Here is a 17,853-nt window from a genome sequence, read left to right on the forward strand (position 1 = left end):
TTAGACTCCAAACATCCTAGAATTATACAAACTAACAATCAAGTCCAATTGGTTAAAATCTAGGCCTGTGCTGCAGACATTCATGCAATATGTTCAACGCATCTATGGGCATAGTACTCGGCAGAAGGTTGCAGCCATTGATGAGTCAAGGCGTCCCAAAATCATGTAACATAGCACCTCAATCTGCTATGCTGTACATAATGTATGGACTGTGGAAAGTATCTTGCTACTTTTTCTGTAACTACACTGATAACTTAATGAAGGCTCAGCGGAAAAAGATATAGTAAGGCGCAATCCAATTTGTGCTATGAGGATTTATAATGAGGATTATCCCATGATCACTGGTGACTGGTACTATCATTGATTTCTTGCATGAGAAGTGGGATTTGCATGTCTTTTTTGCCTGCTGGCCTTTTTGCAGCAGTAATTGGAAATGCAGCAGTTCTTACGAATGCACCCATTTACCTAATGAAGAATCACTACCTTGGGAAGAAATTAATGTAGCATTATACAAATTTCCTGCTCCATAATTATGCATGGCATAAAACAAGAGATGCCATGCCGGCAATCTTTATGGCTGTAATGGATAATTTGTTCTACAGAACAAATAAAGTAATGTTAATAAAACATGTGGCCCTCCAGCAAGAAATATTCTTCATTTATCATGCATGAGGTATTTCAGGTAAAATGAAATTGTGACCTTGCTGAATGTTAATTCATTATCTAATGTGGCAGAAACTAAATTAATGAACTTTTAAACGGTGCAGAATAAATTCCGATCAAAGGCATGTGTTTGGTGCAAAGGAACGCAGTTCGAGCTTGCTTTTTTTCTCTGAAAAAATATACAAAACTAGGTTTTAAATACTAAAGAAAAGATTTAAAAAAAAGTATAATAAACAAATTCGAAATAGGAGCTATTCCTTTAGTAAGATAATTCATGGCATCTTCTAACGCAGCACATCATTTACTTTCTGGTAGCTCATTCACTTCTCTCCCAAACACATTGCAGGGAGGACCTCGGCGGCTGTACTGTGCATATGCATCTGTGTTTTTTTTAAATCATTGATTGTGATGGAGGAGCATAGAGGATCTATGGACCACTCCAGTCACCAGCAGTGGTGGGTCACATCTTGCAATCAGATCCCAGAGGTGCCAAAGAAGTGACCAGCAGTGGGAAGACTGTTAACTGAGCTAATCGTGGGAGGAAACAAGCCAGCTATATGAGACCAGCAGTGTCCCTTCCCCCACTCAAGGGGCCAGACACATGTTGAGTTATATGATGTTATTTTTAGGAGCGAGCAATACTTTAGGCTCCGCTGGCAGAGTTGGCAGACTTTTGGCCACTCTGCATTATGCTTGTAACGCGGAGTTCGGACAAATTCTGTCAACTGCTGCACGGCAGTTTTTCCCGTGTGCAGCTCACCAGTGGTAAATTGGCGAGCAGGAGTGAAAATTGCCATCCCCTAGCAGGATTTTCAGGCGATATGGGGGCACTCTGTGAGATTTTCTCACTGCAAACTGTCACTGGGGTTGCAACCGTATGTGGTGAGAAAGCTGCTGCTGGAGTAGAAAATCTACTAGAGTAGCACCAAAATCAACTTGAGCACCAGTGCCCTCTGACGCACCGTATGGTACTATTTGTGCTGATTTTTCATCTGGAATGAGCACCCAGTTGCTAAAAATCAGTGCAATCAGGGTGACGGGCCGATTACCGCTGGTTCGTGGAACTCCGCAGACTCTCGCAGAGTGTTCATGTAAATCTGCAAAATTCTGTGGAGTGAAACTCTGTGAGTTCCGCTCACCCCAATTTATTTTATGACAATTTGTCAAGCACAGAACCACATCAAAGTGTCTCCTGGTGCTAAAGCACTCATTATGTTAAATGCAAAGTTAAATAGTTTTGTCAAATTGACAGAAAAGTAGAGTTTTTAACATACACCTGAAAAGCAAGTGCGATTAAGAAGGAGATCGTTCCAGATGTTTGGGACCAAGATAGAAAAGGCTTGGTCACCCATTCAAAGTCATGTGAACCTGCAAACAGCACTACAGGACACTATTCTTCAATCTAGAGGGGCTGAGGGTTGAGAGAAGCTGCACATTTGCAACCAATATCACTTCAGCATTGCCTTGTACCTCATCTGCATTCCATGCCCGCTCCATCTCCATCCTTAGTGAATATGAATGAAACAATAAAAATTATCTTTCGATTGATGACCTTTTCCCAAATACATATATATATATGCACACACCTACTGGGAGTCGAATGTAGGTCTACTTTTCCCAAAAATAAGTTTTTTTTGTTTTCCTAATAACACCAAATTCGTTCAGAAACTGAATCTTTGTCCTCAGACTGTGCTTTTTGGGATTTATTGTAAATGCTTTCCGTATTTTTTGAGAAATTAAGGGTAAAAAAATAATTCTATATTTGTACAATTGGGCTTGTGAGAGTCCACAGGAGTCCTCAAAGAGCACAAATTGAAAAATGGAGGCCTGTGATTGCTTGAGAGGCTCATTTTTCCCATGAACCTTCCTGCTCTTGCGGAACTCTCTGTTGATTCTTGCGGGAGCTCTGGTTGTCTGGAATGTGGGAAATGAAATGGCTGCCATTACCGATTACTGTGAAAAATTGGAAGTGTTGTGGAAATGAAGTAGAACATTATATAAGTAGGGAGCAGAAGGGCATTCGCTCCCCCTGGATTTACAGAGCAGGTGTCTAAGGGATAACTACTGTGAAGATTATTAATGTATATTGTTTTTAACCAATTTTTATGATCTCATGGGAATCCTGAATTGTAAAAATGAGAAGATGAGTTCACAATACACTTGGTTAGAAAGAATGGATATTGTGGTGCTTGTTTTTGAGAGAAAGTGTGTAAGAGATAAGCAGATGGTTAATTTCTATTTAAAAAAAGTTATGATCTTGTGAGAATCTTGCGACCGCTGGTGAAATATATGTACGAGAGCAGGCATTTAGGTGCTCCCGCTCTCGTAAGTGTCTGGCAAGCGTTTGTAAGAAGGAAAAAAACGGAAACAGTACAAAGAACATAGATCATGAAACTAAAGGCTATTCTTACTAACTATTCTTACTAACATTTTTCAACATTTATCAAAAAAAAATCTGTTTTGAAACATTTTCAATTTTTTAATATTTTCAATTTTTTTAAAGGGTAGAACAAAACATACAACTTGAAATGTGAAACAAACACCAACAGTATTGCCTTAAAAAGAAAAAGGAAAACATTTTACAAAAAACTGTAAAAACAAAACTACTGCCTAGAGGGGCACTTATGTTCTTGGACAAGCTTATCCTGGGCAGACCTGCATGCTTCCGAAGAAGCAGCAAAATAGTGCTTTAGTCAAAAAAGCAGGGTTATCATACGCTTGTGGACTTAGAACCTGCGGAGGTACAGTATCTCCTGGAACAATTGTTCTTCAAGCCCCAGTAGAATTGTCTTTTCCTCAGCACAAACCAACTCTCCCTTTGCGAACCTTTGTGGATGCATAGAACTCAGGTGTCTCCACACATCAGTGGTACGCATGCTATATTGTTTATTTGTGCTCCCCCAGCTAAACCCTTTGCTGTAAACTTTAAAGGTGACATACTTTGCACAAACCTTCTTGGCACCTTGACTCATTTAAAAAAAAATCCACACCAAGGATTCATTGGGTTGCTCATGGGAATCAGAAGACATCTTTCTCTTCAAAGCCAAATAGGACAGGAGAGCAAGACAAATATGTGTACTCTCATCAAAGTCGAATAGTGAAATGAACAAAAAAGGATGCAATCTATTGCTAAATAAAGACATCCATCTGAACAAATCAGAATCGTTCCTTAGTGTGTGTTGCCTCTCTCGGACCTCTCACAAGAGTGTCTTGTGGGCGTCTTGTGAGACGGTAAAAAATATTACCTGTACATCTTCCATTTAACAGTACAAATTCATTTTTGTACCTTACACAACATGTGTAATGTTCTATTTTGTTCAAAATTATAGTACACCACTGTAGTTAACTTATTTCTAAATTTACATTCTCCTGAGCAGTCCGTGAGAGCCAAATAGGAAGGGACTGTGCATCCGGCCTCGCGAGCATCTTGCAAGAGCTATCACTTAATTTTTTTTATATCCAGTCATGTTTTATTCACTAATCTATTGAAGATTAACAATAAATAACAAATTAATTTACTTTAAAAAACCCTAATGATTCACTGAAAATTCAAAGGCTAAAGTAACGTTAAAGTTAAATGTAATAAAAAAATCTTTAATCTTTTAAAAAGAACCCTAAAAATTCAATGTAAAAGCCAAAGGTTAAAATAATGTTATAGTTAAGTGAATTTCTCAGTTAGAGCGTTAACTTTTTGAACTAAAAAAACACAGAAATTCAGCAGTTGTAGTTATCAGAATTTACCATAGCTTGTGCCCCACTATGCCCTGCTTTTGTCCTTGTGTATAACATCAATCACAACATGTTCTATGACATAATTTATGGTATCACTAATGGCATCTCAAATGACATAATTGATAACATCACTGATGACATTATCCAACAAGTTTGCATGTTTTTTTACAGGTTGCATACCGGTGATTAACTACAATATCACTTTCTACGTAATCAGTGAGGTCACAAACAGTGCACTATGGCGTGGGTAAATAATAGTTAGCTCAGGTAACTAAAACTGCTGAATTTCTATGTTTTTTTATGGATAAAATCTGATCCTAAATATAACGTCCCTGTAACCTTTGTTTTTTCAGTGAATATATACATATATTCCCTGAAAAAAACAAAGGTTACAGGGACGTTATGGTTAGGAAATAGAATTTAAAAAAACAAAGTTTATGGGGACCTTATAAATAGGGTCACATTTTACTTGCACAAAACCAGAGAAAATCAGCAGTTATAGTTATGGTAAGCTCAAGTAAGTATAACTCGTGCCCTAAGGTAACTATAACTCGCTCCCCCGCCATGCACAATTTTTTACTCAATAATTTTACTGCAAATATTACATTGATATTATCAAAGATGTCAAGAGTGATGTAATATCGGAAGTAATTAGCAGTGCATGGCGAGGGCACCAGTAATAGTTACTTTAGGGAAGTTTGACAGCTTCTGCTTGCTGGAAGCAGAGTTAGTGTTTGCTCTTGCCTGGCGGGAGCAGTCAGCTCTTGCCAAGCAAAAGCAAATAGCTATCGCCCATGGGTGGGCACCTCAGGAGATAGCAGGAGCTGGCACTGAGGCGTGGCAGTACCCAGGGCCAAAAGGCTCCAGGAGGGGATGCAGCATGCCCCACTCCTTTAATCGACATGGACCGTCCATGGGACGGTTGTGGTCCATGGGGCCATATATAAGTATCTCCCTCCCATTTTAGAAATGCTGTTTCACCCCAAGAAGGTGGTGGTCCCTGGGGCCCATGGGTACATGTGCCCCTACATCATATATTAGTTAGACCGGGGGAGGTTGCGGTCCCTGTGGCATAAGTAAGCCCAAGGAGGGGGGGTCTGTGTTACCCCCCTCCTTTGTTTTAAAAAAAGTCCTGGGGAGAAGGCAGTCCTCAACTCAGGGAGTCTGATGGAGGGTGGTCCCCACGGGCCCTGGCTTATTATGAGTAGAGCCCCAGAGAGGTGGTGGCCCTGTGCGCCCCCCCCTTCTTTATTTTTTTTTATATATGTGCATGCCCCATGGGACCTGGCCCACCCAGGGACTGTTTCAAAAACAAGTGCTGTCACGACTCACGTGCTGCTTGCGCCTGGAATTTGCAGATCTGGTGGCGTGAATCTTCAATGTTCGGCTTTGGCCCAAAAAGGGGCGACTCTTTCTGGTAGCCACGGTGCTGTAGGCAATGGAGACACCAAGAACAGACCGTGCCCTTCAGAAAGTAGCGCCAGAGGGAAAAACCCCTTCCAAAGGGGAAAAACCTCCAAACAGGAAAAGTCCTGGAGAAAAACAAGAACAAACAAACAGGAATCCAAAAGGAGCAAAATTCAGAAAACACAGAATGCTGAGTCCAAAACCAAAAGGCAAGGAAATCAGGAGCGAAGACACCAACTGAGCAGAAAGTGTTGCAGCGCAAGGAAAGAGGAAAAACACAGCCCTTATATACCAACAAACAGGAAGTGACCCACAGGAAGTAAAAGGACACCATCTTAGATAGGGAAACAATATATAGAACAGAATAGTAGAGGAACCATAGAGAATAGGGAACAAGGAATGCTGGGAAAGCACAGGAATCTGGGAAGGAGGAAAAGACATAAAGAAAGGCACACAACAGACTGCAAACAGAAGAAAGGACAAGGAAACGAAGAAAAACAGGTAAGAGGGTTCAGAGACCCCTGGGACAGTGAAAGGCAGAAGGAAGAACGAGGCCCCAAGCAAATCTGGGGCCTCGAAACGCGCAGGAGAGGCTGGGGGCGCGCCGCGTCTTAATAACGCGGTGCGCGGCCCGAGCCGAACGCCCGGCCGAAGTCGAGCTCTCGGCTCGCGCCGCACCGCGCGGCGCGACAGTAGGTCCCCCTCCCGAAGGCCCAGGTTTAAGAGGGAATAAACAGTGAAAGCGTTGAGTCAGGAGAGGAGCGTGAACGGAAGAGGCATCTTCCCATGAACATTCACTGAGAGGATAACCCTTCCAATGAATCAGATACTGAAGTCGTTTATGAAAAAGACGAGAGTCACAGATTTCCTGCACTTCATATTCAGGAGCATCATTCACAAGGACAGGAGGTGGACAAGGAAACTGACGTGAGTAAGGATCAGGCACATAAGGTTTAAGCTGAGAAACATGAAAAACCGGATGGATCTTCCATGTATGGGGTAAGTGAAGACGGACAGTGACAGGATTGACCAACTGGAGAATACGGAAAGGCCCATAGTAACGAGGTGTGAACTTGTTTTGAGAGAGACGTGAGGGCAAGAATTTGGAGGAGAGCCAGACTTTATCTTGCAGATGATAATTTGGATTGGTTGTACGTCTCTTGTCTGCAGCCTTCTTCATATACCTCTTGGTATGTAACAAATTAGATCGAATTAGTTTATGGAGTTGGAGAAGGCGTTTGGAGAAATAGTTAATAGCAGGTAGAGGAGAGTTGGATTGTGGAGAAGTAGGGAAAGAGGTAGGATGAAAACCATAGGAACAGAAAAAGGGAGTGACCTTGGAGGCACTATGGACTGAGTTATTGTAGGAAAATTCAGCTAAAGAGAGGTAAGTGCTCCAGTTACTTTGGGTAGAATTGCAAAAGCATCGAAGATATTGCTCTAGTCCTTGGTTCAGACGCTCAGTCTGTCCGTTGGTCTGAGGATGGAACCCTGAAGACAGGGCTCTATTCATATTCAGTGTTTTACAAAAATGCTTCCAAAATCGGGAGATGTACTGAGGTCCTCTATCAGAGATTATGGTATGTGGAAGTCCATGGAGACGGAAGACATGATCTATGAATATTTGACCTAGTTCTTGGGAAGTAGGCAGCTTTTTTAGGCCAGTGAAATGAGCCATCTTTGTGAAAGAATCCACTGTGACCATGATAACCCGGTTTCCTGCTGATGGTGGGAGCGAACACATAAAATCAGTAGAGATAGTATGCCATGGGGCCGATGGAACAGGCAAAGGTTGTAGTAATCCTGCCGGTCTGGTGTGAGGTATTTTGACTTGGGCACATATGGGACAGGCCTGAACGTATCTTTCCACATCCAGTTTCCAGGTAGGCCACCAAAAAAATCGTGAAAGTAATTCTTGTGTGGCCTTGATGCCTCTGTGACCAGCTACAGGGGAATCATGGCACATTTGTAATGCTTTCTTTTGCACCTTGTTTGTAGGGAGGAATATCAGGTCTTGGTAATAAAAATATCCTTGTCTTTTGTACAATAATGGTCTTAGTTCTTCTATGTCATGGTCCGATAGGTTGGCGTATTCTTGTTGTACTTCTTCCAGGAAAGACTGAGCCACTCCAATGATCTTACTGGGTTCTAGAAGATACTGGGATGAGGAAGGAGAACACTCTGGATATCGGCGAGACAGAGCATCAGCCAGAATATTTTGAGATCCTGGAATATATGTAATATAAAAATCGTACTGACTGAAGAAAAAGGCCCAGCGGGCCTGACGACTATTCTGGCATACAAAATTTCTTAAACATTGTAAATTACGGTGGTCTGTCCTCACCTCAAATGGTTCCTTGGAACCCATCAGAAACTGCCTCCACTCAAGGCAGGCTGTTTTCAGAGCCAATAATTCCCTTTCAAGTACGGAATAATGTTGTTCAGCTGTGGAAAGGATATGAGACAAATAGAAAACAGGATGTTCAAGGCCATCATCCTCTTGTCGTTGGAGTAAGACAGCTCCGATGGCTCTCTCAGAAGCATCAGTTACTACTATAAATTGCTTGGTGGTATCTGGATGTCTTAAGATGGGGGCTTGGGTGAAGGCTCTCTTTAAGCTTTGAAAGGCTGCTTCAGCAGCCTCAGTCCAGACAAACCCCTTCTTTAAATTGTCCTTCTTTAAGGTGTGAGTTATGTGGCTAGTCTGACTGGCAAAGTCTAGAATGAATTGTCGATAGAAGTTTGCTAAACCTAGGAAACATTGTGTTTCTTTTATGGTAGAAGGAGAAGGCCACTCTAGGATAGCTTGTACCTTTTCTTGATCCATAGCTATGCCGGTGGGACTTAAATGATAGCCCAGATATTTGACTTCCGTTATGTCGAACTCACATTTCTCTGGTTTGCAAAATAGTTGATGATCACGAAGTCTTTGAAGAACTTGTTTCACATGGGAAGTATGGAGTTCAGGATTTCTAGAATAAATAAGAATGTCATCTAGGTAGATCACGACTGTCTGATTAAGTAGGTCTGAAAACACTGAGTCCATAAATCTCTGGAAGATTGCCGGGGCGTTAGTAAGACCAAACGGCATAACCCTATATTCAAAATGGCCAAATGGGGTCCTGAATGCTGTCTTCCATTCGTCGCCTTCTCTTATGCGTAAAAGGTGGTAGGCTCCTCGTAAATCCAATTTAGTAAAACGTTGGGCCCCTCTGATTGCTTCCAGTATGTCCCTGATGAGAGGCAAAGGATAACGATCCTTAATGGTGATTTTATTCAGACCTCGAAAATCCAGGCACGGACGAAGATCCTTAGTCTTCTTGGGCACAAAAAAGAGAGGAGCCCCAGCCGGAGACGACGATGGAACAATAAGACCACTCTGTATATTTTCGTCCAGATATTCCTTTAGAACTTCCCTTTCGGGTTCCGTGAGGGAGTACATCCTCCCAAAAGGAACAATTGTGCCGGGTTCTAATGGAATTGCACAATCATATTCTCGATGTGGAGGTAGCACAGGTTTTGACGGTTTTTGGAAAATATCCTGAAACTCCAAATAGTGGTCTGGGACCCCTTGGACCGTATTAATGGACATACCAGTGGCACCTTCAGTAGCTAAGGATCTTTTCGGAGACCAATACTTGTCGGAAGTAAAACAGTTCTCGTGACAAAATTGCGAAGACAAAGAGACTGTCCGGGTAACCCAATTTATATATGGGTTATGTCTAATGAGCCACGGAATTCCAAGAATGATGGTATGGTTAGGGGACGTAATAAGATCGAAGGAGATGTGTTCTTGATGGTTTCCCACCTGTAGACTTAACATCAGGGTAGTGGTGTCTACAGGACCAGAGGATATCAAAGATCCATCCACAGTGTGTACCTGTTCGGGTACTTCTTTTGCTTGAGTAGGAACTAGGTTAGCAGCAGCCCATGTCTTGTCCATGTATATACCACTAGCACCACAGTCTAGTAATGCCATAGTCTTTTCTTGACGACCGTCAGGAAGTTGTAACAGGACAGGAAAGATGAACAAGGCAGTTGTATTGTCATTAAAGGAGCTGATGGAAGGTATAGCTGTAGATCCCGTCCCCTCCCTTCTTACAGAGGACGGGAGGTGGCGTTTCCCGAAGGTCTGGACGGACGTACTGGACAGGTACGGAGTATGCGACCAGCAGAACCACAATACAGGCACAACCCTCTCTTGCGTCTGTCTTCTCGTTCACTAGCAGAGAGCGGACCTCGGGTAGTATCCACCTGCATGGGTTCCCCTTCGATGTCTCTAGCAGGAGTGCGAGGTTCCTCGGAACGCTGCAGGTATGCACGTGAGCTACTTGGCTGGGTAAACCCTCTACTCCTTTTCTTTTCCGATCTCCGTTCCTGAAGACGATATTCGATGGACAGTGCTTGATCCATCAGGCCACGAAGATCTTCCGCTCTGGTAGAATGCACTAGTTCATCCTTTATTTCTTCTTTGAGTCCTCTACGAAATAATGTTACCAGAGTACGTTCCACCCAAGTGGTCTCTGCCGCCAGCTGACGAAAACGGGTTATATATTGCAGGACGTCTTGGGAGCCTTGTTGGATGTCGCACAAGGCTTCTTCAGCGGAGGCTTCCAATCCAGGACGGCTAAACATTTGTTTGAAGCGACTCACAAAGGCGGAATAGTCTGACAATACAGGGTCGTCGGAGGACACCATCGGGGTTGCCCAGGCCAAGGCTGGGCCGGATAAGGCACTGATAAGGTAACCCACCTTGGTCCTGTCGTGGGAGAATTGAGTAGGTCGGAAGGCGAAATACACCGTTAAAGCATCCAAGAACTCGCGAAGCTTGGTTGGTTCACCAGAGAAACAAGGGGTAGAAGCGGAGATTGTCGGAACATCACTGGTGCGGAGGGCCAAAGCCTGTCGTAACGCAGCATTTTCATTACGTAGTTGTTGCAACTCCTGGGCTTGTTGCTGAATCGTGGTTAACAGAGATTGCTCCGGATCTGCAGCAGCCGCCACTGTATTATCCATGGTGTTTGAGGACGTCGGAATGGTTAGGCGCTGCAATCTGTCACGACTCACGTGCTGCTTGCGCCTGGAATTTGCAGATCTGGTGGCGTGAATCTTCAATGTTCGGCTTTGGCCCAAAAAGGGGCGACTCTTTCTGGTAGCCACGGTGCTGTAGGCAATGGAGACACCAAGAACAGACCGTGCCCTTCAGAAAGTAGCGCCAGAGGGAAAAACCCCTTCCAAAGGGGAAAAACCTCCAAACAGGAAAAGTCCTGGAGAAAAACAAGAACAAACAAACAGGAATCCAAAAGGAGCAAAATTCAGAAAACACAGAATGCTGAGTCCAAAACCAAAAGGCAAGGAAATCAGGAGCGAAGACACCAACTGAGCAGAAAGTGTTGCAGCGCAAGGAAAGAGGAAAAACACAGCCCTTATATACCAACAAACAGGAAGTGACCCACAGGAAGTAAAAGGACACCATCTTAGATAGGGAAACAATATATAGAACAGAATAGTAGAGGAACCATAGAGAATAGGGAACAAGGAATGCTGGGAAAGCACAGGAATCTGGGAAGGAGGAAAAGACATAAAGAAAGGCACACAACAGACTGCAAACAGAAGAAAGGACAAGGAAACGAAGAAAAACAGGTAAGAGGGTTCAGAGACCCCTGGGACAGTGAAAGGCAGAAGGAAGAACGAGGCCCCAAGCAAATCTGGGGCCTCGAAACGCGCAGGAGAGGCTGGGGGCGCGCCGCGTCTTAATAACGCGGTGCGCGGCCCGAGCCGAACGCCCGGCCGAAGTCGAGCTCTCGGCTCGCGCCGCACCGCGCGGCGCGACAAGTGCAGGAGCCCGTACTTTTTTTTTGTTTTTAATTTTTGCTGTGAATTCATGGCAAAAAAAATGTTTAAGATGCTTTTTTGCAAGGGCAGGGTCCGAGTGGGACCCCAGCAGCAAGGCTATAGGGTCAGGGGATTTATATCCTGCCCCCTTTCATTATTTTTTATTTTTTTGTTTGGGACAAAAGTCCGAGTACCAAAATGACTGCCAACACTTCCAATCTTAAATATGACGGAACAGATTTACACCAATTAACAAAAAGGGTGATTTTTGGACCAAGAGCTACCTTTTGGTGTAATTCCATCCAGCGGTTCAGGCTGTAGTCGTCTAAAATCTCTATGGGAATTAACATGGGAAACACACTTTTTTGACCTCCCCTTTTCTCACCTGCCTCTTCACAGATCACCCCAAAATTTTCCATGCACAACAAGACCCAACATGACATTTTTTGGGAAAAGTTCATGAAGATTTATCAAACAGTGTCAAAGATAGAGCCATGTAAAAAAAAGTGTAAACTTGGGAAGGATCAGCAGAACAAATACAAAGGGAACAAATTAATCACAAACCAAACACCTAAGTATAACTATAGGTATTACTATAACTGAAGGATTTCTATTGTTTTGCATGGGTAAAATGTCAACCTAACTGTAACCTTTGTTTTTTTTCAGTGACTACATAGACAGACAGATAGAAAAATTTCCATTTTGTCACCTAATGGAAAATGTGGTCTTCACTAAAGAAACTAATGCTTAAGGAATTACATTATTTGACATGAAACTACAACTTTACTGTGAGGGGTACCTTTGCTTAGTTTAGTGCACATCCATTCAGCACTCTTTGAGAAAAAAGCATTAGTCATATGTCTCCACTAGGTTTCAAAGGGTTACATTTCAGAGAGGTATGGACAGTTCACAGATAGTCCTCAAGCCTTGGTTCAGCACCTAGATTTAAAAGATAAAGAATTTCATTGGATGCATGATCTTTCCCTACTGCTGTCCATTTCAGGTCTCCCGATCCAAAGCTGAGGTCCACATTGACTGTAATAATTTTCAGTTGAAGGTCACCATTACTGAGCGTGGGGTCAGCCGATGTCCTGTTAAAAGAAATGAACAGGCATCTCAGTGGGCAGGGTGAGTTAACCATAACACTCTTACTGCCTCAACTGTGCACAGCAGGTTGATTGCCTGCAGGATTTGGGTGCAAAAGAAAGGGGATGCCTTTATGGAAGTAGGATATACTACATCATAAAAACCCTGAAATACACAAAAAGCACAGTTAAACTAACTTTTTGGATTTGGGTACACAACTTTAAGGTATGTTTATCTCCTTGATAGTATTTATGCAAATATTAATCATCTTATCTATATTTTATTGGATCTTTTCTCAATTTCATGAAATTAAAAAACCTGTGTCATGACTGTTTTGGAGGTATACATTAGTCAGTGGTACATATGAAACCACTGGCTCCCAACCTTTTGAGTTTTGTGGACCCCCACTTTATCATTACTGGAACTGTGGCACCCGCCACTGAATCGTTATTGGAATCCAGGGACCCCCCACTGAGTCATTACTGGAAGCCAGGGACCCAATACACAAAATATACAGAAACTAGCATTCAAACACATACTCAAATGATAACATATTTTATTTAATTTGGAAACAAATATACATGAAAAAAATTAAAATAAGAAAGTTGGTGATTTTCTAAATTAAATTGAAGTCACTCATCGTCAATATTGTATTCTGTCTGAAGCACCAGCACTGCTCCCACAAATCATTCTGAGGATACTCATTTAATTTTTAACCTGCAATTTCAAATTCCTTGACATTTACACTACGTTTTAAAATTTTCAACTGTACACTTAGCCACTTTATATATAATGTATTACTTTGTTAATATAAATTAATGTTCTAAGCAATCATTGACCCCTGAGGAGGCTTTGCAGACCCCTGGGGGTACCCACACCACAGGTTGGGCACCACTGTACTAAGCAATCGTGGACCCCCTGAAGAGGCTTCGCGGACCACCAGGAGTCCCCGGACCACAGGTTAGGAACCACTGTTTTAAACTATATGCAGTGCAGAGCAGAACACTGAGGCATTTTTATTTCAGTGCTGGTTCCATTTTTTAAACCACTCTTCCTGCAAGTTTGTAATTTTTCAAAGAAATGGATTACTGTTCTGTTCTAGATAATTCACCATTCACCGCTGATGCTCCACATGCAGGTGCATCGAGCTTCAAATGGTATTTATTTTAAATGTTCACATTGGTGGGTTTCACTCTTTTGATCCAAATTCTCAATTTAGTAACTATGCACCACCCCTATAAAAATGAATCGAGCCTACCACATTGCATTACAACCATTTTCTCCTTCCAGAAGGCAGGGATCTGCATGCATTGCCAAAGGCAACAGGTCTGGATTTGTGATGGTGCACAGAGAGCGACAACATTACAGGCAGATACATTCTGCACAGAAAACAAAAAAACACGGGCAATAGATAAAGTTAAACATGAAACTACAACAGTAACTGGATGACAGGCACCAAGACAGCATAATACTGCACAAGTCGCTTATATAGGTGCCAGTTCGGGTAATTATATACGTACGATCTGCTTCTACAGTACATATATACAAGCTGTTTGTGTGGCTGTGAGCACATCTGTGTTGTTTGTAGATGTGTGACTGTGCATATTACCTATGTATACTTTTTCAGTTCTTACATGTTTCTGTAGTGTTGCTATCCCATATATGCATTACAGAAAATCCAGACCTGTTGGCTTTGACAAAGCATGTTTGCTTAACCAAAAACTATAATCCCTCTCATGACCTGCTTTTCATAGCTGATTCTCAATATCTGCCACCAGGGATTGTAACATCACAGTTCCACTTTATTATGTCATTACAGTAGAATAGTGATATTATTTTGTTATTAAGGTGACATGATATTGCAGGAGTGGAAATTTTACTGATTATTTTTTTAATTAATAATGTACTGATCATTGATGAACTAATATGTGAAAAACTGGTGAATTTTGTAAATGGCCGTCATAATTCATTTTGTTTTCAGCTTAGGCTAACTTTAGCTAAATTTGCAATTGTTTTTTCATTGCTCAATGTTTACTTAAAAGAGTGTGATTAATAGTTTATTTATGTGTAGACAGCTACCCCTAGTGGGATTTTGTGTTATATCTCACAAGGTCAGATCTATTAGGTCATTGCTCGAGTCTGACTGTCCTATTGTTTACAAATTGTCACTAACATGTAGTTTCTTCATCGAGGGTGGAAGTAGATGGCAATGATGTTAGATGTTTCTTCCTTAACCTGAGAATCGGACAAGATGGAACAATGGATCCACAGACGAGACAGAAGAGAAGAAGAAATTGTTATAAATTTAATCTAGCTAATGATTACGTTAATGAAATGTTGAATAAGAATTCAGTGTAATATGAATGTGTAACTTTTAGTTATCTAACTTTAGTTTTATTGGCTGAATGTTTAACACCCCATGCCTTGACCAGTCATGAGTTTTGTGAAAGTTAATATAATGTTCTGTCACCTATTCTTGGGGGTTCTGGTTGTTCGGGTTTGTTGTTGTTCTTGGGAGAGAGTTGGATTAGCGGTTGATGCAGACCAGACCTTACGAGATTTTCCAGTAATATGTCAGTCATGTAGGCTTGAGGGATTTATAGATCGTCGTACTGATGGTGTCCCCTTGCTGAAGTGATCTTCTTGTTGTTCTATGGGTAATGTATAAAATTGTGTATTGTTATATGTGTCTATTTTTTTACAGGTACCAGCTGCAACTCATAAATTAATTGCTGCATAATGATATTATTTTTGTTATAACCCAAGTTAGTATATTTTTCCAAATTTGTGTTTCTAAATCTTTTACATGAAGCGCAACATGTTAATGCTAATTAGTGGTTAGTGAGAGAATTTGTCTTTACATGCTCATGATTTATATTGGTTCTTTGATCTCTTGCTTAAATGTATTTTATTTCACTGTTGCAAATATTGGTGTTATTAGGTTGTGTTATAATACTTGAGTTAATTTGTTTACTTGCTTTGATTAAACTCAGATATATAAGGCGTTCTAATCAGCCGTTGATGATTCTATATGCTTATCATTTATGTTTGAGAATATTTTTGTGACTTTAGCATTGTTAATATAGGGAAATAAATGTATAATCCTTCTTAAATAAACTGGTGGTGTTATTGCATAGTGATTAGATTATTGATTTCTTGTTTATTGATGTTTATTATGACATGCATCCTTGTCATCCTCTGAAATCAATGTTGTGTCGATCCATTGGCCCAAGGCTCGAAATCCACTATTTAGTTTGAGGTAATAGCTAGGATTTCTCTGCGCTGCAGCAATATCACAACTAGACTGTCATCGGGAAATTTGATGCAGGTTTTTATACAGTTGTTACAGGCCTCAGTGTATTAAATGTTTTATAAAACATGAGGTGCTGTCAACCGTTTGAGCTCTGCTGGAATTGGACATGCTGCAGGTTTTGCTAGCTTTACCCTGTCTCACTTGGGAAATGTCTGCAGGCAGTGCCACCTCCTCAGTTCAGCAAAGCACATAGGATGCTGTCCATCCGATGGGCCATAAAGTCAAATACCAGACACACAGAAGATCAGTGCCCTGGGGCGTAGCTAGCAATAGTGCAGCAGGTGCAGTGGCACTGGAGCATATGGTCTCAGGCCCACCACACCCCACTCCTTTTAGTACTAAATCGAGCTGTGGCTGACCCATTTTCCTTGTTTGCATTAGAGCACCCAGTACTGACAATCATTTTCCGTTTGACAGTCCGGTATGTCAGCTTCCATTTGTAAAGTACTTGTTTGCATGAGGGTGAAATTACATGAAAATGAAATTAATACAATAACCTTCACTATGGATGCCTTTCATGCAGCAGCTGATGGTCATCTGTATTCATCTTGTGTGTTGTTAGGCTTCAGGCCACCCAGGATTATCACTTGCACTTTGTTTCGCATTAAAGCTTTAAGGTTATATTATTTAAAATGCAGCATGGAGATAGGTCTCTTCTGAATTAACATATTTTGGAACATGCTGTAGATTGAATGTTGTTATCGCTTTCTGACATTTAGTCGCTCAGTGTCTTCCTGCACCTTTCATTTTGTCACTCATTATGGTAAAAACAAGTGCTTGCAAAGCTAGTAGGTCTGGCTTCCATTATAATTCCTCACAAAAACATTTTTAAAAAGCCTGTCCTCGTGAAAAAATGCAATGCAACTGTGAGTTAAAGAATTTAGGCCCTGATTTATACTTTTTTTTGTGGCATTACTGTCATTTTTTGACACAAAAGCGGCACACACCTACAAAATACAAGTGTATTTTGTAAGTTTGCACAGTTTTCGCGTCAATAAACAATGGTAATGCAGTGCAAAAAAAGTATAAATCAGTGCCTTAATTTGTGACTATTCCATTTACTTTTTAAACGTAAAAGAGTGCCCTGAGCAATATAGTACAAACACTCCACAGAAGGTGGAATGATACACTAAACTGCCAATGGAGTTGGGTGAGAGAGTCCACTCATCTAGGCAGCGCCAAAGCCGACTCTATGTACCCTTTGAAGTATTGTTAAAAATTGGACTTGAAGACAGTTGTGCTGTCAAACGAGATCTCAAATCCATAGTGGAAGGACCTGCACTTTCTTAAATGTGCTGCATTGCAATATGCAGTGGCACGAAGCCAACATTATTTTAGCTGAATGGGATTTTGTTAACAAGCATTGTTTTAGCTGTAGTTCACTTTTTTCTTTTTGGCCCACCCTACAAGTCTGTAGCACTGATTATGACTTCGGCGGACAGAAAAGCTTGTCCGCTGAAGTTCCGACGGGTAGGTTGCCGCCAGTGTGGCAGCCTTCCCGCCTGGGGCCATTACGACTTTCTCATTAAGTCAGTGGCTGGAAACTCGGTTTCCACCTGGTGGCCCGGCAGGAAACGACCTACAGCATTGTCTCTGGCTCATAATAGAGCCGGCGGCAATGCTGTAGTACGTAGGGTGCACCAGCAATGCAAAGCAGACAGTGAACATTGCGATGGGCTGGCCAGAGGGGCACCTGCACTGCCCATGGCAAATGCATGGGAAGTGCAGGAGCCCCCCATGGGGCCCCCTGTACCCCATCTCCTCCAGCCTTTTCATGGCGGTGCTACTGCCATGAAACCACTGGCGGAGAAGGGGGT

At 41.9% G+C, this 17,853-nt stretch overlaps 1 protein-coding gene across 1 annotated transcript in view; it reads left to right on the forward strand.

Annotated features, from left to right (window-relative positions):
* KCNMB2 (potassium calcium-activated channel subfamily M regulatory beta subunit 2) overlaps positions 1-17,853 on the forward strand; it is a 471,865-nt gene that overhangs the window by 42,406 nt on the left and 411,606 nt on the right. The window lies entirely within an intron of this gene.

Source organism: Pleurodeles waltl, chromosome 11, assembly GCF_031143425.1.
Source record: "Pleurodeles waltl isolate 20211129_DDA chromosome 11, aPleWal1.hap1.20221129, whole genome shotgun sequence".
NCBI classification, from domain to species: domain Eukaryota; kingdom Metazoa; phylum Chordata; class Amphibia; order Caudata; family Salamandridae; genus Pleurodeles; species Pleurodeles waltl.